The sequence below is a fragment of the Pinus tabuliformis genome, chromosome 2_2, assembly GCF_031772625.1.
Source record: "Pinus tabuliformis cultivar Carrire ecotype Pingquan chromosome 2_2, CPIR1, whole genome shotgun sequence".
Lineage (NCBI taxonomy): Eukaryota > Viridiplantae > Streptophyta > Pinopsida > Pinales > Pinaceae > Pinus > Pinus tabuliformis.
The window spans coordinates 309,898,647-309,921,045 of record NC_142300.1 but is presented as its reverse complement, the minus strand read 5'-3'; the positions used below and the strand labels follow the sequence as shown (position 1 = coordinate 309,921,045).

General features: G+C 37.8%; 1 pseudogene; it reads left to right on the top strand.

Annotated features, from left to right (window-relative positions):
* The first annotated feature begins 10,632 nt into the window (after nucleotides 1-10,632).
* The window catches only part of LOC149192524 (glutathione S-transferase F10-like), a 31,643-nt pseudogene continuing 19,876 nt past the window's right edge, over nucleotides 10,633-22,399 (top strand).

Here is a 22,399-nt window from a genome sequence, read left to right as displayed (position 1 = left end):
CAAGATAGTGATGTGTATAGTTTCATCATATGATGATATGGTATACAAATATGTATTATTATAATCATTGTAAAAGATAAGCAAGCAAAATTACAATATTCATGTGTGAACTCAAGATTCATGGAATTCCAAATGATATGCAATAACAAAATTCATATGTAATTCTGAAAGTCATTTGTAACTTCAAAGGTTGAAAAAGTTGAAGGATCACTAGAAGTTAGAAAGTTAAGAGTCACGAGGATATGAAAGGTCGCTCCTCAAGTTATAAATGGATCCTCATTTCTCATGTAAACTACTTTTAACCTTACTTTGTCCCATAATGCATAAGAGAGATAAGTTAGTACTTTTGGGGAGGAATTAGTGGCTCCAGCGCTCCACTATTGGAGCAAGTGATGTTCATTTTATTCATGCATCCTAGGACTTTGACTTAATAATTGAAGCTTGAGAGCCAAAAAAAATTTGTACATGGATTATGAATGTTTGTAAAACTATTCTATGAATGTTTGTGATTCATGTTTTCTTTTACCATTAATAAGATAGTTGAACTATTTCACTTATTTTAGTGCTTATCTAATTGAGAACTTGTTGTGATTCTTGTGACGATCGTTCCATATTTGTGGACTATTCTACTGGATGTTAGACGAGACATTCGAGTTCCATTACTGAGCTTTTGAGGTCTAAAATGGCCTCCTAAGAAAAATGTAAAACAAATATAAAATTTATAAGAACCAACAGGATTGGAGATGATGATGTTAACCATGAGGGATTATTCACCATTTTTGGGGTAAAAAGTAAAAAGATTAAAAAGTAATGAAATAATGGAATTACTTTTTCAACTTGTATTTTTAACTTATCTCCCTCATGTTTTACTCAAAATTCAAGTGAGAGTACTCGTTGGATGAAAATTTTAATTCCTCATCCAAGGAGTACCCATGTTGCATACTATGGATGGACCCTGCTACATGAAAAATGAGAAATACATGAAAATCATTATTACAATCACATTTTTCATGTATTTCTCATTTTTTTGTAGTAGGGTCCATTGAATGTATGCAAACGGGTACTCCTTGGATGAGGAATAAATTTTTGCATCCAACGAGTGTTCTCGCTTGAAATTTGAGTAAACCCATAGGGAGATAAGTTGAAAATACGAGTTGAAAAGGTAGTTTTTTCTTTTTTCCCTCTATAATTTGATGATGTAATCTAATCTTATTTTATTATTTCCACTATTATTTTACAATTTCCTTATGATGCCCATTTTATACCTCAAAATTCCCCTAATGATATGTGTCTTTATTAGGGTGGTACTATTACCTCCTTCTTAGAGACTCATTTTCTCTCCTCTCTATGGTAGAAAAAGCTTGATTCACTTGCAACTAAATATTCACCAAGCACACTAGCCTCCTTTTCGAAGGAACATGTGTGATTTTACCACTCCTGCTAAAAATTAAAGCCAAGTAAAATATTTAAGTAAATGGTAGTTGGGCCGTATCCGAGATGGGGCTCCTCTCCCAAACGGTGTGAGGTCTAGTTGAGACTGCATATCAGGGACACCGCCTTGAATGTTTACAGGTCCAACATTGTCAAAATTTCTGGCACTAGAATGAGGGAAGCTAGAATTTTATGGCTGATAACTCCACCCACCCACATAATACTTCCTTGAGTCAAGCCAACAACATTCCCAACACTCATTTGATTCATATTCCTCAAGCGGGAATATATTCTTAGCTTGGCCTTGAAACGAGTTGTGAAATTTCTTATGAGCGCATCCAAAAAAATTGGCGTATAACCCATCATTTTTCAAAGGTTATTGAATTTATTCCTTGAGCACTTAATCTTCCTTATTTTCCTAAGAAGAAAGAAGCAACTTCTATAGTGATAATGGTCTCCACAATTAAAGATTTGGTATTTTCTACCCTCGAAGAGCAAGCTAAATTTGCAGAAGCCACAGAAAAAATAGAGCAACCTCCATCTTTCAACAAAGGTGACAAAGACAATGTTGTGCTCTGAGATGATACTTTTCATGGGTTAAGCGGTCTCACAGAATATTCCACAGATTCAGAAGAGGAGGAGGAGGATAGATATCAGAACATGGTAGACCAAGGTCTGGGTTGGAGGACTTGCATTCCACTTTCCCTTCTAGGTGTTTTACACGAGATTCCAAAGCACCCAGAAGAGCTATTAATGAAATATGACCGCTAGTACAAAAAGACCAATTAGTTACTAAAAAAACAACTAAAATTTGCATATAAATGACCATTTTTAAGTCGGTGACCAATAGTAGGTAGTTTATAGTATCTTATAATCCGACCAACTTTTAGTCATTTTTAGCTTAGTCATTAATTGGTTTCCTCAATTTTACCATCTAGTAGTATATTTAGTCATAAATTTGGTAATTAATTTTTCATTAGTTTAGTCATTAAATGTCACAATTAATGACCAAATATACAACAAAATATACTACTATATGAATCCTCAAGAAAACCAATTAGTGACCAAAGAAATATGACCAAAATGTTGGTCGTGTTATAAGATACTGCAAATTAGCTACTAATAGTCATATAGATGAAAATTTTTGTTATCATTTGAAACCAGTTGATGACCAAATAAATATGACTAAATTTTAGTCGTGTTATAAGATACTATAAATTAGCTACTAATAGTCATATATATGCAAAATTTAGTCATCATTTTAATAAAAAAAAATTGTCATTTGAAGTAGTCATTTATCTTTTTTTGGTATTTTCATATTCATTATATAAATGACTTATTTAGTAGTTTCTATTCAATTCATTTAATTTCCTTCATAATAATTATAAACGACTAATTTAGTCATATATTAGTTTTATTCAATTTCATCATTAATTAATATAAACTACTAATTTAGTAGTTTTAGATTGATTTTATGTGTTCATTATTAATCAACACAAATTAATTAGTATAATTTTGCGACTAAATCTAAGAAAAATGGCATACAATGTGCATGTTTATCTGATATGATAATGCAATGCTAGATATGTTAATTACCAGACTAAATAATATCAAGTGCAAACAAAAATAATTTCAACCATATAAATTATATTATATAAAATATCAAGTATTACAATATGAGTTTCCAACTTAATATCGGTTGGACTGCAATTTACACATGAAATATTGTTTCATCCTTTCAAAACATAATCATTGTGTTGCCAAAGTATTGCAAGTGAATTCAAAAACTTTGAAGGCTTGACCATCTGTCTCTATGAGTGTGTCTTATGCAAGATAAGGGATCTAAGGGTATCACTAGATAAATTCTCTTCTCTCTCTCATTTTTCATTTGTCGCTCCACTGTTATTGTTCTCCTTTTTCTTCAATTACTACTTACCATCAATATTGTGTTCCTCTCCTGAAAATGAAAGAAGATACAATGAAAATTATAAGACATCAAAGACGATGAATACTTGAATATAAAATAAAGTAGACTATAAAAGATTTATATGACATATACCTCAATATTTGATAGTGGCCACTATGCGGCTAGATGACCTGTATAAACAAAGAAAATAAAATGTCGCCATAGAAAATAACACCTAAGGAACTTAGTATTAAACCTTCAGCAAAATATTAGGCACCGTCATAAAAACTAAGTTACATGTTAAAATTGTTAGGCAATAGATAACTTGTGAAAACAAATGGAAAAAAAATCAAAGTAAAAAATATCCTTATTGCTTGTTCTAAAAGTGTCATATTCCTTAAATTTGGATATTCTTTTGCCCACAGTAAAAGTTCCTCACTATTATGACATATGTTTTTAGGATCACGAGATTGATGCTGCATCATATTGGATTGTGGAGACAAAATGATTCAACTTTCCAGGATGAGTATCTCACTTGGTTGAATGAACGTGCTAGTTATGAGTAGTGTCAAAACCTTAGTGAAGAAGAACACTAAGGCCTAAGAAAATATATCACCATTTGTCCACTAAAACAAAAAATTTGAAACCCATAATTGCCTCTGGGAGTACATTTCGTTGGATGGATATCACACTCTAAGAGATGATTGCCTAATACAATGAGAAGTGTACATATATTGTCACAATGCCCCTCACAATCAGACCCTATAGTTTTGTTCTATAATATTAATCATTATTATACTATTCAATTATAAGTTATGACTATCAAATAATTATTAGTTTGAATAATTAGTCTGAAATTGTGTTCTTAGTATTTTTGTATACATGAAAATATTCATAAAAAATGTACTTTTTGTGACTAGTTAATTTCGAGTGAATCTAAATACACAAGAAGTTATGGTGCCTCAATGTTTCTCTAGTGGTTATCCGCTCATTGTACCAACTTCTCCCATGTCCTCTACTTCTTTTGGTGAATTCATCTATGATGATGTCCAGTGCGAATGCAATGGACATTTATCCTCGATGTTTTTCTAAGCTAAAGGGAAGCTCCACAAGTAACAACCAAAAAGTATCCTCAAATATATTATTGCGGGCCAAAATTTAGTAATTAAATGACAAGTCAAGAAAAGTTGTATGTTAATCATCTTCCCTTTAATATTGATTAATAACTTATTTACTTGATCATGTAATACTAAAGTGTCAAGTAAGGACATTTAAAGATAGTCATCCATCAATATCACTTTCAAGAGTGCTTAGTAGTTAATACTTCCTATTACACACACAGTAGACCACCAACTTCAAGGATAGCAATATAAACGCAACAAAAATGAAATTAAGAGAAATGATAGGAAGTCAAATGCGACTAATCTTGAGTCAAGAAAATACCAAGCCGTTCACATTAGCAAGGCTTTGTTAGGCAGTAAAACAAAAAATCCTTCCATTCAATTATTTTCACCTTTTCTTTAATTTCTTTAATTGAAAACATAAATTTAAGAAAAATATTCATTGAAAAAGATCTCAAAATCCTAACAAATGCTCGAGTGATTTTCATATTAATTAAATAGAAAGGAAATCGTTCGATATGCTTTTAACTTGTGGAATATATTGAATAATATGAAAATTTGTGATCCCTTACTCCTAATAAAATTGTAATCCGTGGGTTCCAATCAAGTAATCAATTTCCCTCCAGCATAGTAAACAGATCACTTTAGAGAAGGACTTCCAGAAGCATTGGGATAGTAGAAATGGAATTAACTAGGAGGAAAATAAAGCACTTTAGTGGGTGCTCCAAAATATTTAAATGCAACTCAAAATGATTTTATAATCCCTCCACACTTTTTAAAACTAAAACCATTCAGTTGCATCTCATTTATTTTCCACCTTTCTGTAATATGTAACTCTTTGAGCAAGAATAGAGAATTCATAAATATTTTCATGAAAGAGGACTCTTCATAATCCTATTAAGTTGGTCTCTAACAAATAAACAATTTCATGTAGTGAATAAATCTTACATGGTAGATTTCAATGATTAAAATGACAACTTTATTCTTAATCTCATTACAACAAAAATAAATTCAACTGTAACAAAAACCTACCCAAGATCCCACTTAAGAATTCAAAATGTTGCAAATAGGAGATGTCTTGAAAAATATCAACTATTTAATTGCATAATCACACTCAAATAGACAAATATTTAAAATGTAGAAAAGTGTGAAAAAAAGGGAGTTGGAATATTATAGTTATGTTAGGGTAGATATAGCTGTTAGAGTTGGTATGGTCAGCCCTCCATCAGAGATCAAAACTCTTTATGCATTTCATTTTTAGGTGTCCCGCTCCATTCATTTAGCTGCATTCCACTAGGGGCATGCCATGATCTAACGGAGAAGGTCATGCTAGTCATCTCCCCTTATGTTTGGCTCCTGCTGGCTTAGGTCTTTTGTCAATGATCACCAAAGTCCATGACAGTCAAGGTCTGGTACTTTAATGGACAAAAGTCATTTTCGGTCATTAGGTCTAGGGATTAAATCAATTTGGTCTTTAAATATGTCCAGTAAAGCCATGCAGGCCAGAGTGATGCCCTTGTAAAGTAATGATTAACAAAGTTTCATCGTCATATTGATAAACTTCTACTGTTCTCCAAAACTCTGTTTTGAAGAAAAGTAAAACAGTGTCATGGGTGATAAAATTTTCAAAAAAGTCTTCAGGTATAATCATGGTTTCCATGGCCAAATGTCCTGTCAAGCAATCGCTACAAAGAGTGTCGAAAATTTCGTCACTTGAGCCAAATTCAGAGGAAAAGTGAAAATCAGGGTTGTTTTAAAGTCAGTGAAAACGTGTCAAACATAACATTAGAAAGTGGGTTTTTTGAAAAAAGCAAAATTCAAATCATGACCTCCAAGTCCATATATACAAATTCCCACCAAAATCAAAGTCATTGTGCAATCAAAGGCAGAGGGAAAACATTGCAAAGTCGTGGAGAGTGCAATCGCGTGGTTTGGAGCAAGTTTGGAGGCCATTACAGGCATGCGGCGCATATAGGCAGGGGCGCGGCGCACACACAGGGCCCAGCGCACACAGAGCCCGCCCGCAGTGCAAATTCCTAACTGGCATGGCGCACACCCAGAGCGCAGCGCACACAGACAAAGCATCAGAAACGTGCCAAAACTCCCTCAAAATTTTTGTGAAGCACATCAATTGCAAGATATCAAAAACAACACCCAGCTTCACCATCATCAAAGGGCAGCCTTAATACAGTATATAAACAATAGTCATGGCATCTGCGGGTTCATCAGAGTATGAGGTGGAAACTCACAGTGATACAGCTTCAGGAGAACAGGCCCCCAGGAGACATCACAGGAGTGGAAAACATGTTAGGGATGAGCCAAACACCCTCACTGAATTGCAGGCATGCCCTCTTGCTATGTCATGTTTCCAGCACCTAGCATGTTTTGAATTTTGTCAAAGGGTGGCAAATGTTAGAGTTCATCATGAGTTGGCCCGTCTTTTCGTGCTTCACCTACATGGTGGTCAGTCTATCTTGGCCGGGGTCACCTTCACATTGACACCTGAAACTATCTCAGTGGCAACAGGAATACCAAATGTTGGAGAATAGTGGCAGAGAAGAAGAAGGTGGATAGGCAATACTATGAACTTTACATTAAGTCCAGTTGTTTGAGGCATCTCACAAGAGTCTTCCCATTCAGATATTTGAAATATGAGTATGCTCCGCTCATGAAATTGATCAGGAAGTACTTCAGTTGTGAGGGGAGGTTCTCTCGCCTATATGCCTATCACATCAGGTTGCTCATGCACTTTACCAGGGTACGGATGATGAACCTCCCATTTTTCATTTGCAGGAACATAGAGAGGATGAACAATTTCATGCAGCATAAGACCCCTCAGCAGCAGCTTAACAGTGTTTATCACTTTGCTCTTGTCCGGATTTTGGTGGATCATCAGTTGGGATTGCAAGGCATTTCTTGGGAGGACTTCATCTCCTGTGACTTCTTCAACACTCCACAGGTAGTATCAGAGGCAGAGCATGAGATAGGTGGTCCTTCTCATCAGTATGAGCACCATGAGACTGCTACTAACCTATCAGAGAGGCAGTAGACATTTATTTGTAGTGGCAAAGCGAGTGTTATCTCCACCCGGGGTGGAAGGGGCCTCGCTTCCTCCATCAATGACAAAGGAACAGGACAGAGGTAAGGAGCCAATGCATCATGAGGGGCCTTCAGGTGAGCCACCAGGTGAACGAGAGATAGAATTCGTTCTCCTTCATGATGATGAGACAGATACAGAACTGACAAATGCAGAGCTTAGAGAGATCATCCAGGATCAACAATCAGAGATTGAAGACTTGTCCCTTGATTTAGAGAGAGCCAAATGGAACATGAAATATCTGGAGCAGAGGAACAAACAGCTTGAGGATCAATGAATGATCATGGAGCTACAAAACATTTGTGAGCATCGCCAAGCTGCACAAAGGAGAAGAGTTGAGCTCACGTGATTGGAGCAAGAGATCAATGAGGACAGGGAGGCCAATCTTGAGAGAGTCAACATCCACTTGGAGAGACTGCTGGAGAAGGGTGACAGAGACAAAACCATAATGAGGTGGATGGTTTATCATTACAGGGCATGAAATATGAGTGTAAAGGCCCAGATAAGGAGCTTGAAGGCAAAATTGAGCAAAGCAACAAAAGAGGCAAAAGAGAAAGATCGGCTTAGAATCTTGGCTGAAGCTTCTGTGGCCCAGCATAGTGCCTCTTAGAGAACCTCCAGCCCAAATTTCAAGAAATTTGGGGCAATTTTGGTCACATGACAAATTTTTGGGCAAAACACAGGTTTTTTATCTCGCTAAAAATTGGGAACTCCAAATGAAGAACGGTTTGCATTTTTGGATTCAGCATGAAAAATCACGACTACTGGTGCTTGGAAAAGAAATTTGGGCAAGGTTTGAGTCTCCAGGAGGTCAAAAACACCCAAAAAATGACCTCTCTGCCCCTATTTTGACACACAGAAAGCAGTCCTGGGAGAATGAAGATTTGGAGGGGCAGATTAGCACCAAATTTAGAAATTCCACTTGGGTTGGAAAGTAGACAGGACAGTATTTCCAACAAGCACACTTGGGCACATTTTGGACTCTTGCAAGTGCCTCAAGACAGGCTCCAAAGTGGCACGGTGCACACAGAAAAGGGCGCGACGCATATAGGAAAAAAGCCTAATTTTACCTCCGTTTCACGAAATTTCGATTCACTACTTCTCCAAGTGGGCCCGTTCATCTACATTTCAGTTTTTTGGCACCTAAGGTGGCATTTAAATTATTTTCTCTCCAGATTGGCTTCTATCTAAGTGGCAAAGGAAGGCAAATGGTCACCCAAGCTATTTGTCATGTTTGTAACCCTGCACCTGTAGCTGATGGTTGGCTCTTCACCTCCATTTTGTAATGATTCGAGTAACTCCCCAACCCTTGGGCATTCTATCTCTTCATAGCACATTCTATATATTGTATGCAAACCATTTGCAAAGCGTTGGTTGGCTTGTAACTTTTGGGAGACTGTGGGAAAGAAACTCTGCTTCTTCACTGTATATTTGTGACAGAGAATTAATGAAAGGTATCGGCTCTGTTTCATGAGATTCATGTGGTTGTGAGTGTAGCAAATGTGTCTCTTATGTTTTCATATGTATTTCGTTATGTTTCATAATTCAATTCATGTTCATTTCCAGTGAAATTTTCTGAGTTAGATAAGATAGAATTCAATTTTATTGCTCTGCCTGTGGGAAAATTTCATGTTCAGTGTTCTTGTTCTGTTGAAAAGGATTCATGTTCCTATGCCCTTTTCACTCTCTTAAAAAATCTCTCCATTCCATGTTATTTCAAACTAAATTGCTACACTTTCCGCCTGCCTTGACTCATGAAGTAATCTGTGCCTTTGTATTAAATTCTCTGTTCTTTGCTGACCGTGGGTCCCATACCATCCCCGAAGCTCAGTCATTCATAAAAATTGTTTCTTGTATCCCTATTCACTTACTAGCCTAAGATCAATACTTGACTGTAAGTCATCTCAGATCGTTTTTTGTTTATCTATTCACTGAGCATGACTCGGAGAGAGCCCTCTCCTGTTCTGGTAGGGCTAGCTACCAGACTGAACGTGATTTGTGGTTACCCGGAATTTTGCCTTCCTTTAGCCTAGGGCAGATTTAGATGCTAACATAGAGGCGACTCCACTGGGGAACTGAAATCAAATCCCCTTAATTCTTAATAGTTCTAAGCTTCCGGATGATAAGTTTAGGATTGGATAGGCTGAGTAAGTTGTTCGTGTCCTGTGATTTTTCTCAATAGCACGCTGGCTTCGAGACGATATACTAGAGCCAATCCAGACCCGGATCCTCCTCATATTTACGAAAACCCCAATTTTATTCCGAGACTCCTTCGTCAAGAGAGCACCATAACTCCCGTGTTCAAACCCCATTCATGTCCTAACATTTTTGAGTATCTTGAAGAGCTTGAGTTTGATGAATGGTTTGAAATATCATTGTTCGAGTCTAAATCCGAAAGGGTTGTTGACTGTACTATCCCCAATCCACAATTTCCTGTAGATTTAGAAACCGAAAGAGCTAACTGGTTAATTGATAATTATATTGCGACACAGCCTCAAACTCCAATTGCTAGCCCCTTACAAACTATGCAAACTCCTCCAACACCTCCAAGGCCAAATCCACCAAGAGTGATGGCTGCTCGTTTTGCACCCCTTGTTCTACCTCAAGTTCTAGATGATATGCCCACAGATTATCAAGGCAAAATCCCATTTTTTGATGGCACTCCTAACAACATTACTACTCAGCAACATGTGGACAAAATGGTTGATTTCTATGAACTTCATGAGATCGATGTGGAGAATGTGGCAATGAGACTCCTTGCACAGACATTTGCAGGTGATGTGAGGAAATGGTTCAGAGGTTTGCCGGCGGCAAGTATCGCTACCTTGGCCGACCTACAAAGACAATTCATAAACCGATGGGAAGTGAAAAAGAATCCTCTTCAAATTCTGGCTGAATATGAGCAAATCGAACGAAACGCTGGTGAGTCGGTCCAAGATTATTGTGTTAGGTTCAATACAGTTTATAAAGAAATTCTAGATCATCTAAGGCCACTTGTGGGACTAGCCATGGTGAAGTTCCCGGATGGTTTTGATGCTGACATGGCTTATCAATTAAGAGAGAGAGAACCGACCATAATGGAAGACATGCAGAAGATAGCAGTCAGCTTTGAAGCAAATCTGCTGTCCAAAAGAGCTAGAGCAATGGCAGAGAAGAAGGTCACAGTCAAGGAAGAGTCTTCCTCAATGGATCAATTGCTCAAGAAGGTAGAGCAGATGCTTGAAAGGGTGAAACTTGATAAACCAGAGCCACAAGTTAGAAATCCTAACTTTCATGGTCAGCAACAACCACAATATAGAATAAGACAGAGAGAACAGTGAACCCAAGAGCAGATAGCACAACAGCTAGTACAGACACCTTTGCAACAAAATTTTGTGCATGGACCGGAGTCAGATGAGGACGAGAATGTAATAGGTGAAGAAAACCACCTCTTTACTCTAGATGAGCTACCTACTTACATTACTGAAGAAGAGGAGTGTGCGGTGAGCTCAGGTACACACCAAGATGCAGATTTCATTCTAGCAAGTGACACTGTTTTACAAGAAGAATAAGAGGAGTACCAAAGGGGGTATATGAATGCTCTGTCCACACAGCAGCAGTGATATTCACTTAGAAACATAGATGTGTCGGCCAGACCAATTAAGAAAAGGAAGGATGTTGAGGCATCAAAGAATGATTCATCAGCTACACAAAGGAAAGGAAAAGAGGTGGTTGGTCCGGAGAGCAGCAAATCAACATCAGCAGAACAATCACATCAGCAAGCTGCATCAAAAGAAAAGGAAAAGAAAGAAATCCCAGTCAAAGAGGTAGAAAATATTCCTGCTTTTAATTTAGAGAATGAGATTTCCAAATTAAAAGTATCCATCCCCTTGACTGAAATAATGAAGAACAGCAATTATAGAGGACAAATATCTAAGATGTTGAATTTGGACCCAATGTCTGACATGGTGAATGTTGAAGACGATCAGCCTAAAATGATTTTTGGACCAGCATCGAATGGTGAGTCTCCTAATAGTGATGTGCCACCCTTTTACATCAGTTTAAGATTGCATGATTTTGTGTTACACGATGCCATGTTCGATTCCGGAGCCTCTCACAATCTCATGCCCAAGGCTATCATGGATAAACTTGGTCTGGACATCACCCGACAATACCACGATCTCTATTCATTTGATTCCAGCAGAGTAAGATGTATAGGACTCATCAAAGACTTGGTTGTGAGTCTGGATCAGCTCCCAATGAAGAATGTTTTGATGGATGTGGTTGTAGTAGATATTCCTCCCAGGTTTGGCATGCTTCTTTCCAGGTCTTGGGTAGCGAAATTGAAAGGGACACTACAGCTAGATTTCTCCTATGCAACGATTCCGGTGTTTGGACAAATGAGGAAATTGTATCGGGAACAAAAAATGAAATACATGATCACAAGCAAGGAGAAACCAATAAATCATCCAATTAACTATGTACATATAGATTTAGAGTCTTTTGTTTTGTATTTAGATAGTTTAAATGATATAGATAGTCAATTAGTTGAAGCAGATAACATTCCAGAAATAACAGAAAATTTCAGAGAAATTTTAAAGAAATAAGGACAAGAACAGCAGAACAATGTTGGTCAATCAGCTGAAAGTAATGGATAGCAAGCATACAAGGCACAACAAACAGATTTCCAACACTTGCAAGAGGAGGAAGAAGTTTTGTGGACCATGGATTTTGATGGAGCAATGGGAAATGATGGCGCTAGAATTGGAATTTGGGTACGCAGTCCTTTCTCCACCCCAAACAAAGTGCCTAGTAACGTGAGGGTTTGCTCTTACAAGTTGGCTTTTGAGTGTTCAAACAATGAAGCTGAGTATGAAGCTCTGATTGCTGGCCTGAAGATTTTAAGAAAGCTGAATGCTAAGAGGATTTCGGTATATGGCGACTCCGAATTGGTAATAAAGCAGGTCATAGGCGAGTATCAAGCAAAGCATCCTAGGATGCGGGCCTACCGTAATGCAGTTCTAGACATCCTAAAATTATTTTCAGAATACACCTTGACATGTGTGCCTCGTATACAAAATAGTATTGCTCATGCTCTTCCCAAGGTAGCAAGTAGTTTGAAGATCCCAATGAACTCTAGCAATAAATTCGAAATCCATGTCAAGCATCGTCCAACCATTCCAGACAATCAGAGATATTGGCAAGTGTTTCAAGATGATGAGGAGATTAATGATTTTCTGCAAAACAAAGGCAAGTTCAAAGAAACCTCAATAGATGTAGAAAATGACGATGGTAAAGGGAATGGTATAGATGAAGTACAGATCAATGAAATGGACGTGTTGTAGCTAAAGAATAACGTTATTCCTAAAGGCTTGATACCTTTAGAAGAAATTTTTGATCAAGATGATGTAGCCCGCAAGCCAACATTGCAGCCAACAGAGAAGGGTGTAGAAGAGGTCAACATCGGAACAGCTGCTAATCCTAAGTTGGTAAAACTGTCCAAAGCATTGCTACCAAAGATCAAGGACAAATACATCAGTTTGCTGGCTTCATTTGCAGATATGTTTGCTTGGGACTATTCTGATTTAAAGACATATGATACCAATATAATTCAGCACACTATACCCATCAAGCCCAATCAAAAACCATTCAGACAGAAGTTGAGAAGGATAAATCCAAAGTTGCTGCCATCTATTGAAAAGGAGGTAAACAGGTTGTACAAATCAGGGATCATTGTGCCCATCAGATTTTTAGATTGGATATCTAACTTGGAGCCCGTACTAAAGAAGATAGGTGAGATCCGCTTATGCATTGATTTCAAAAATCTCAATAAAGTTTCATTGAAGGATAACTATCCACTACCCAAAATGGACCATATACTTCAGCGAGTAGTGGGGGCATCTCGTATGTCACTACTTGATGGCTATTACAGATATAACCAAATTTCTATCCATGAAGATGACCGGGACAAAACAGCATTCACCAGTCCATGTGGAACCTTTCATTACACCAAAATGCCTTTCGGTTTATAGAATGCAGGTGCCACATTTCAGCATGCAATGGACTTGGCTTTTGCAAATGAGAAGGATGTCTTTTTGGTGGTGTACTTGGATGATTTGACGGTGTTTTCCAAATCTGATGAAGAACACATGCACCATCTAAAAACTATCTTTCAAAAGTGCAGAAAATATGATTTTTCGTTGAATCCGAAGAAGGGCTTATTCGCCATGGAGGAAGGCAAATTACTCGGGCATATTATCTCAAGAGATGGCATTCGTATTGACCCAGCATGTGTGCAAGCAATTCAGCAAATCGATCTGCCCCAGAATAAAAAAGAGATACAATCGTTCAATGGTAAGATGAATTTTCTACATCGCTTTGTGCCTAATCTTGCTGAACACTTAAGAGAAATGAAAAACATGCTTAAGAAGGACAGCCAAGTGAAATGGATGGAGGAGGCTGTAAAATCTTTCAATTTGGTCAAATTGTCTCTTTCTTCAGCTCCTGTTCTAGTCAGCCTGGACTACACTCAGGATTTCATATCGTTTTCGTTTGCTTCGGAACACACTATGGCAGTAGTAGTATTGCAGAAAGGAGATGACCATGAAAGACCCATTGCATTCTTAAGAAAAGCTATAAGGGATGCAGCCTTAAGTACAACATCATTGAGAAACAAGCCCTGGTACTTGTGAAGGCATCGAAAGATTTTCGGGTATATATTCTACATTCTCATATTCTGGCCTATGTACCTAACGCTACTGTAAAAGATGTTTTAGTGCAGACCGATCCTGAAGGAAGAAGAGGCAAATGGATTGCAGCCTTGTTGGAATACGATGTGGAAATAAAGCCCACAAAGCTGGTCAAAGGATAGGGATTGGCAAAGCTAATGGCCGAATCAAACTTGCATGCCTTGGACATAAACCTGATCGCTGCTATGTCCGATGAGAATGAAGAATCATCATCAATGCAAGTATTTGAAATGTTTTCTCTTTCTCCATGGTATTCAGATATCATATATGTGCTTAAAAATTTGTGACCACCACCTGGCATGCCTAGAAACAAAGCGAGAACACTCAAGTTGAAAGCTGCCAAGTTTTGCATTTTAAATTCTGCGTTGTATTGGAAAGATCCCGGTGGCATTTTGTTAAATTGTTTGGCGGAAGAGGAGGCAAAGAAAGTCATGGAGGATTTCCACGGAGGAGAGTGTGGTGGTCACCTTTTTTGGAAGTCAACAACAAATAAAATTCTGAGAGCAGGGTACTATTGGCTGACATTGTTTGCTGATGTATATAAGATGGTCAACCAGGATAATCTTAGGGGCGAATGTTCACCCTTTGGTGAAATTAAGGGGTTTTAAATTTTTAGTGGGCGAATATTTTGTATCATAGTACATTTTTACAAATCACCTCAAATAGCCCACCTTATTTTAAGGGAGAGGGTAAAAAAGGTAAATTTAGCCCTTGAAATTAGGACTTACAAACTTCCATTCGCCCATTTTCAAGAATAGGTTTTATTTAAGTGAATCCATTCACCCATTTTCAAGAATAGGTTTTATTTAAGTGAATCCTATGGGCCAAATACGATATTTATAAAAGAGGTATGGTAAATTAATAAAAATATAAATAAATGAGAGGTATGGTAAATAAATAAAACATTTTTTATATTTACTCCATAAGTCACCTTATATACATGTAAGGGTGTAAACAAATAAAAATATAAGTAAAGTGGAGGTATGGTAAATAAATAAAATGTCTTTTCATACTTACTCAAAAGGTATGGTAAATAAATAAAAATATAAATAAACTAGACGTATCGTAAATAAATAAAACCTCTTTTTATATTTAGTCCATAACCCTCGTTCTATTTATGAAGGCTCAAGAAAGAGGTTTTATTTAAGTGAATCCTATGGGCCAAATACCATATTTGTAAAAGAGGTATGGTAAATTAATAAAAATATAAATAAACAAGAGGTATGGTAAACAAATAAAACATTTTTTTATATTTACTCCATAAGTCACCTTATATTTACGAACACTAAAAAAATGGGTTATATTTAGGTGAAACCTATGGCCAAAATACTATGGGACAAATACCATGGACTAGATTGTTATTAATACCATGCAAAATACCATTTTTAACCCTAATATTAGAATTAATAAAAATAATAATGGCACATGGTATTGACCCATGGTATTCACCAAAATGGCACATGGTATTGACCCATGGTATTCACCTGGAATGTAGCCTATTTAAATGGGGGAATTAAACCAGCATGTAGCCTATGCTAAGATTCACTAGGACTTTACAAAGTTTTATTATTTAGTGAAAGACTCGCCAAGATCTTACAAGATTTTATAATTGAGTAAAATATTCACCATGCCTGGTGAGAGATTCGCCAAAAAATTATATATACATATTATATTATTGATAAAATTGCCTTCCATTTTTCCTATATACCATGGAGATTCGCCCATTTATTATATTTATAAATTTAGGGGGGGTTCTTAAAATTTTCCCTGATGGTCAAGCGCTGTCATAAATGTCAGATTTTTGAAGGAAAACAGAAGTTACAGCCTTTGCCACTTAAGCCTATTGAGGTGAGCGCTCCTTTCCAGCAGTGGGGGTTGGATTTCATTGGTGAAATTCATCCTGCTTCTTCCGGTTAGCATAGATGGATCCTCACAGCGACAGATTATTTCACAAAATGGATTGAGGCAACTCCCACCAGACAAGCTATAGATACGGTAATCATTTCATTTCTTGAAAATAACATCTTGTCTCGTTTTGGTTGTCCGAATAAGCTAATCACCGATAATGCAACAGCTTTCAGAACAAAAAGGATGGTAGAATTTTGTCATAAATATCACATCATTTTGGGTCACTCATCTGCCTATCATCTGCAAGGCAATGGATTGGTGGATTCATCAAGAAGTTTCTGGAAATAAATAAAAAGAGCTGGAATAAGAGGTTGGTCTATGCGCTTTGGGCAGATCGGATCAGTCACAAAAAGTCCATTGGTATGTCACCGTTTGAGCTTGTTTATGGATTTGATATAGTATTTCCTACCTCTCTCGCTATCTCGGTAGTCAAACTTCTTCAGGAGGCCAGCAGTGCAGAAGATCACGTGCAAAGAAGGTTGAATCAATTGGTCCACTTGCAGCAAACAAGAGAAGACGTTTTCAAGAACACATCCAAATTGCAGGAGAAGATCAAGAAAATTTATGACAAAAAAGCAAAGGCAGATAAATTTTAGTTGGATGATGTGGTGCTGAAGTGGGATGCAAGGAATGAGGAGAAAGGTAAGCACGGTAAGTTCGAGAATCTTTGGAAAGGTCATTTCAAGATTGCAACATATAGGGGTCAAAATGCCTTTCTTCTGAAGGAAATGAATGGGGAAGATTGTCCAAGAGGGCCGATCAATGGTCGACTGCTCAAGTGGTACCATTTCTGAGTTATTAATGCTGCTTCCACTGTCATTGTAAATACCATTTTTATTTCAGTTTGGTTTGAGTTTGTCAAGTTAGTTTTTGAGTCATTTCAATGTCAAGTTTGAGTCAATTTTTGCTCATTTTAGTTTCATAAATGAGTTAGAGTCCTGTGTTGTTTTTTGAAAAATGACTCCATAGCCCAATGGATGAAGGCACTATCTAGCTCTTCCAGAGATCTGCTATTCTTGGCACCTCTAAGGAGCTACCATCCTTCATTGGAGCCAATGTTAGAGTCGGTCTGGTCAACCCTCCGTCAGAGATCAAAACTCTTTATGCATTTCATTTTTAGGTGTCCCGCTCCATTCATTCAACTGCATTCCGCTAGGGGCATGCCATGATCTGACGGAGAAGGTCATGCTAGTCATCTCCCCTCATGTCTGGCTCCTGCTGGCTTAGGACTTTTGTCAATGACCACGAAAGTCCATGATAGTCAAGGTCTGGTCCTTTAATGGACAAAAGTCATTTTCGGTCATTAGGTCTAGGGATTAAATCAATTTGGTCTTTAAATATGTCTAGTAAATCCATGCAGGCCAGAGTGATGCCCTTGTAAAGTAATGATTCACAGAGTTTCATCGTCATATTGATAAACTTCGACTGTTCTCCAAAACTCTGTTTTGAAGAAAAGTCAAACAGTGTCATGGGTGATAAAATTTTCAAAAAAGTCTTCAGTTGATCTCTTCACCTGTAATCATGGTTTCCGTGGCCAAATTTCCTGTCAAGCAATCCCTACAAAGAGTGTCGAAAATTTCGTCACTTGAGCGAAATTCAGAGGAAAAGTGAAAATCAGGGTTGTTTTAAAGTCAGTGAAAAAGTGTCAAACATAACATTAGAAAGTGGGTTTTTTGAAAAAAGAAAAATTCAAATCATGACCTCCAAGTCTATATATAAAAATTCCCACCAAAATCAAAGTCGTTGTGCAATCAAAGGCAGAGGGAAAACATTTCAAAGTCATGGAGAGTGCAATCGCGTGGTTTGGGGCAAGTTTGGAGGCCATTACAGGCACGCAACGCATATAGGCAGGGGCGCGGCGTACACACAGGGCATTGCGCACACAGAGCCCGCCCGCAGTGCAAATTCCTAACTGGTGCAGCGCACACCCAGAGCGCGGCGCACTGGGTTTTGCACGCGGCGCACACAGACAAAGCACCAGAAACGTGCCAAAACTCCCTCAAATCTTTTGTGAAGCACATCAATTGCAAGATATCACAAACAACACCCAGCTTCACCATCATCAAAGGGCAGCCTTAATACAATATATAAACAACAGTCATGGCATCTGAGGGTTCATTAGAGTATGAGGTGGAAACTCACAGTGATACAGCTTCAGGAGAACAGGCCCCTAGGAGACATCACAGGAGTGGAAAACATGTTAGGGATGAGCCAAACACCCTCACTGAATTGCAGGCATGCCCTCTTGCTATGTCATGTTTCCAGCACCTAGCATGTTTTGAATTTTGTCAAAGGGTGGCAAATGTTAGAGTTCATCATGAGTTGGCTCGTCTTTTTGTGCTTTACCTACATGGAGGTCAGTCTATCTTGGCCGGGGTCACCTTCACATTGACACCCGAAACTATCTCAGTGGCAACAGGCATACCAAATGTTGGAGAACAGTGGCATAAGAAGAACAAGGTGGATAGGCAATACCATGAGCCTTACATCAAGGCCAGTTGTTTGAGGCATCTCACAAGAGTCTTCCCATTCAGATATTTGAAAGATTAGTATGCTCCACTCATGAAATTGATCATGAAGTACTTCAGTTGTGAGGGGAGGTTATCTCGCCTATATGCCTATCACATCAGGTTGCTCATGCACTTTACCAGGGTGTGGATGATGAACCTCCCATTTTTCATTTGCAGGAACATAGAGAGGATGAACAATTTCATGCAGCATAAGACCCCTCAGCAGCAGCTTAACATTGTTTATCACTTTGCTCTTGTCCGGATTTTGGTGGATCATCAGTTGGGATTGCAGGGCATTGCTTGGGAGGACTTCATCTCCTATGACTTCTTCAACACTCCACAGGTAGTATCAGAGATAGAGCATGAGATAGGTGGTCCTTCTCATCAGTATGAGCGCCATGAGACCGCTAGTATGCTAGTATTCATCACCTATCAGAGAGGCAGTAGACATTTATTTGCAGCGGCAAAGCGAGTGTTATCTCCACCTGGGGTGGAAGGGGCCTCACTTCCTACATCGACGACACAGGAACAGGATAGAGGTAAGGAGCCAATGCATGCTGAGGGGCCTTCAGGTGAGCTAGCAGGTGAACGAGAGACATAATTTGTTCTCCTTCATGATGATGAGACAGATACAGAACTGACAAATGCGGAGCTTAGAGAGATCATCCAGGAGCAGCAATCAGAGATTGAAGACTTGTCCCTTGATTTAGAAAGAGCCAAATGGAACATGAAATATCTAGAGTAGGGGAACAAATAGCTTGAGGATCAGCGAACGATCATGGAGCTACAAAACATTCGTGAGCATCGCCAAGCTGCACAAAGGAGAAGAGTTGAGCTCATGTCATTGGAGCAAGAGATCAATGAGTACCGAGAGGCCAATCTTGAGAGAGTCAACATCCACCTGGAGAGACTGCTAGAGAAGGCCAACAGAGACAAAACCATACTGAGGAGGATGGTTTATCATACAGGGCACGAAATATGAGTGTAAAGGCCCGGATAAGGAGCTTGAAGGCAAAATTGAGCAAAGCAAAAAAAGAGGCAAAAGAGACAAAAGAGCAAGATCGGCTTTGAATCTTGGCTGAAGCTTCTATGGCCCAACATAGTGCCTCTTAGAGAACCTCCAGCCCAAATTTCAAGAAATTTGGGGCAATTTTGGTAACATGACAAATTTTTGGGCAAAACACAGGTTTTTTATCTCGCTAAAAATTGGGAGCTCCAAATGAAGAATGGTTCATATTTTTGGATTTAGCATGAAAAATCACGACTACTGGTGCTTGGACAAGAAATTTGGGCAAGATCTGAGTCTCCAGGAGGTCAAAAACACCTAAAAAATGACCTCTCTGCCCCTATTTTGACACATAGGAAGCAGTCTTGGGAGAATGAAGATTTTGGAGGGGCAAATGAGCACCAAATTCAGAAATTCCACTTGGGTTGGAAAGTAGACAGGACAGGCTTTCGAACAAGTAGACTTGGGAACATTTTGGACTCCTGCAAGTTCCTCAAAATAGGCTCCAAAGTGGTGCAGCGCACATAGAAAAGGGCGCGACGCATATAGGAAAAAAGCCCAATTTTACCTCCGTTTCGTGAAATTTCGCTTCGCGACTTCTCCAAGTGGGCCCGCTCATCTACATTTCGGTTTTTTGGCACCTAAGGCAGAATTTAAAGTATTTTCTCTCCAAATTGGCTTATATCCAAGTGGCGAAGGAAGGCAAACGGTCACCCAAGCCATTTGTCATGTTTGTAACGCTGCACCTGTAGCTGATGGTTGGCTCTTCACCTCCATTTTGTAATTATTCGAGTAACTCCCCAACCCTTGGGCGTTCTATCTCTTCATATCACATTCTATATATTGTATGCAAACCATTTGCAAAGGGTTGGTTAGCTTGTAACTTCTGGGAGACTGTGGGAAAGAAACTCTGCTTCTTCACTATATATTTGTGACAGAGAATTAATGAAAGGCAGTAGCTTTGTTTCATGAGATTCATGTGGTTGTGAGTGTAGCAAATGTGTCTCTTATGTTTTCATATGCATTTTGTTATGTTTCATAATTCAATTCATGTTCATTTCCAGTGAAATTTCCTGAGTTAGATAAGGTAGAATTCAATTTTATTGCTCTGCCTGTGGGAAAATTTCATGTTCAGTGTTCTTGTTCTGTTGAAAAGGATTCATGTTCCTATGCCCTTTTCACTCTCCTAAACAATCTCTCCATTCTGCATTATTTCAAACTAAATTGCTACACTTTCCGCCTGCCTTGACTCACGAAGTAATCTGTGCCTTTGTATTAAATTCTCTGTTCTTTGCTGACCTTTGGTCCCATACCATCCCAGAAGCTCAGTCATTCATAGAAATTGTTTCTTGTATCCCTATTCACTTACTAGCCTAAGATCAATACTTCATTGTAAGTCATCTCAGATTGTTTTTTGCTTATCTATTCACTGAGCGTGACTCAGAGAGAGCCCTCTCCTGTTCTAGTAGGGCTAGCTACTAGACTAAGCGTGGTTTGTGGTTACCCTGAATTTTGCCTTCCTTTAGCCTAGGGCAGATTTAGGTGCTAAAAATAGCTATGTAAAGTGTAACTTCTACCTCAAACACATAAATGTCACTTCTATAGCTACCTGAACTGTAACTTCTATATAAAAAAATGGAGTTGGAATATTAGCTACGTTAGGGTAGTTATAGCTACGTGAAATGTAACTTCTATATAACATTCTAAATATCCTTGTTCAATCATTTAAGAGAATAACATTTTTTTTTATCTTTAGTTAATAACTTAATACTCCACCAAAATAGCATTGAATTGGTTCTTCACCAACCAAGGGAAAATTTTCAACCAGTGTGAAAATGCTTACTCATTCCCTTGCCATATTTGTGATATTTTGTTTGTGTGTGGATTTAAGCTAGTGTAATGTAACTTCTACATATTTGACAATTTAAATGTAAAAACTACCAATATGGGAGTTATACAATTAACATATGCACAATAAGATACAATATGCATGAGTTATAAGTAATATGACATTTACATGTTATATCAAGACAAACGTTTTCTCATCTCATCAACTCTTATCTTATAGTTGGTGATGGATATAGCCTTTAAAATTATGAGACATCCTTGTCATATCTTATATTTAATCATGGATATAGCTTTTAAAAGAATCAACCTTGTTTATTATTTTATGTACGGTCAATTTAAATGCAAGTGTTCATAATTTTATTCAATATTATTTTGTACAACTGGAAATAAAATGATGTGGGGGTGGTGTTTCTAGTGATTTTAAAACTTGTTTTAATTACATAAATTTAGCCTATTTAAAATAAGCAGGGTGGTGTTTCTAGTGATTTTCAAACTTGTTTTAATTACCTAAATTTAGCCTATTTAAAGTAAATATTTGCATTGACCATCTTATCTTGAAGTCAGTAACTTTGCTTGAGGGTGTCTTCACGACATCCACCATCTCTGAAAATTATGAAATATTAGTAGTATCTTGCACTAAATAGACAATGTTGGCATAGAATATTTTATTTTGTTTTTTACTTCATGTCACATATTTATTGATCTTTTATGATTCTTGGTTTCAATTTTGATGATAAAACTAGATTCATCATGCTTGCTAGGATTTTTAGTTGTGCACACATCATATTGCTCAATTATAATTGTATTAAAAATAGAGATTATGCGCAATGACATTTAGTGATAT